Source organism: Bidens hawaiensis, unplaced genomic scaffold, assembly GCF_021521415.1.
Source record: "Bidens hawaiensis isolate Kalapana, Puna unplaced genomic scaffold, B.hawaiensis_p1.1 tig00020231_1, whole genome shotgun sequence".
NCBI classification, from domain to species: domain Eukaryota; kingdom Viridiplantae; phylum Streptophyta; class Magnoliopsida; order Asterales; family Asteraceae; genus Bidens; species Bidens hawaiensis.
The window spans coordinates 372,270-373,938 of NW_027493079.1; the positions used below are offsets into that span (position 1 = coordinate 372,270).

The window sequence follows — 1,669 nt, forward strand, 5'->3', positions numbered from 1 at the left end:
ATATAATATTATTATGAGGAAAAATTAGTCTATAACTGAATATAGGTTTGACACATATATCTCAACATTTGGTTTATTAGAAGAGTAAGTATGATTTGTCCGTTCAAAAAGAAAACGAAGTTAATATATATTTTTTACCAAACATCACGATCATAAGGAAATTGATTCCACGCATATTTTATTTAGTAACCAATTATTGAAAAACTAAACAAATAGCAGCATGCTAATTATTTAATAATTACTTTAGATAGAGAAACTAGTAACTAATCTATCCAATTCACGTACGGAAGTCCCTTTCTCACCGACTGCTTCCTTTGCTGCCTTCCTCAACTCTTTGGCTCGTTCTCTCTCCAACCGAGTCGCCTCACTCACTGATTTACTAAACAACTCAGCTAACTCGTCCGAGTCAGGAACCACATTCCCTCCCTCACATGCTTTTATTCCCACTTTCAACTCATCTAACGTGGCATTCGACTAATTGTCCGCGCTCATCGTCCATGTCAGCATTAGAACCTCGGCCGCAATCGCCTCCAATGTCGAGTTCCACCCACAGAGAGTCAAAGTCGCACCCACCGAGTCATGACTTAGTATCGCCACTTGTGGGGCCCATCCTCTAACCACAAGACCCCGCCCTGCCTCACGGTCTTCAAACCCCTCCGGAACCCTCCCATAATCCGCCGCCACATGCCCTACCGTCGGTTCCTTAACCGACCACAGAACTTGACTCTTTTCCAACCCGAGTGCGACCGCCTCCATCTGACCATTAGTCAACACTTGTTGACTTCCAAAACAAACTACACCACCCTGTTATCCGCACACGTGTCGAGCCATGATAGGACCTCACTCGAGCTGGCCCTACCTCGGTCGGTTGACTTAACACCGGGGGGAAGCAACGGCCCCACCGCAAACACGCGGTCATGCCCAAGCTCCTCCTTTAAATGGTCAACATAAACCTGTTCCAAGTCTGTGAACGAGTTTATAACAAGTCCCCAACTCGCTAAATTCCCCCAAAACCCGTCTTTAATAAACTCGGACTCCGGGTCACCTTCTACATAACTCCGGTAAACCGGCGACACCTGCCACCAAGGAAATTCCGGCGAGTTGGGAATCTCCGGGAACTTAACCACCTCATTCTCATCTTCGCAATTCACCCTCTTGGGCTGATTCTTCCACAACGAATATATAACTGAAAGCCCGAAGGCCCTGGAAGGCGAAAACGTGTATCTTCGGATACCAAGCTCTTGGGCAAGCCAGTTTGTCCATCCCAAAAACATATCAGATATTATAGCCACCGGTGGATTATTATGATTCCGAAACCAATCCATAAGCGCGTTATAGAGATGGCCGAGAGCAACCATCATGGGCTTGAAGGCGTTGAAGGGAAGGTCCTTGACGTTTTCGATGCCGGAAGAGGGAGGATGAGGGTGGTGACGGTGGTGGGATGGGCGGCGAGGAGGGTGGAGAGAGTTGGTAGGTTTTTGGGGGTGATGAGGACTGTGATGAAGAGGTTGGCAGCTGCTGCTAATTGGTGGGTGAGATGTAGGAGTGGTAGCATGTGGCCTTGTGCTGGATATGGGAATACGAGGATGTGAGTTCCGGACATCGTTGGGATTGGAGAGCCAGATAGATTGGTGGAGTTTTGTCTGTGTGTTGGTTGATATTATTAATG

General features: G+C 47.2%; 1 pseudogene; it reads right to left on the bottom strand.

The window, feature by feature from the left end:
* Positions 1-241: 241 nt before the first annotated feature.
* LOC143560168 (UDP-glycosyltransferase 89B2 pseudogene) lies at positions 242-1,669 on the bottom strand (annotated as a pseudogene).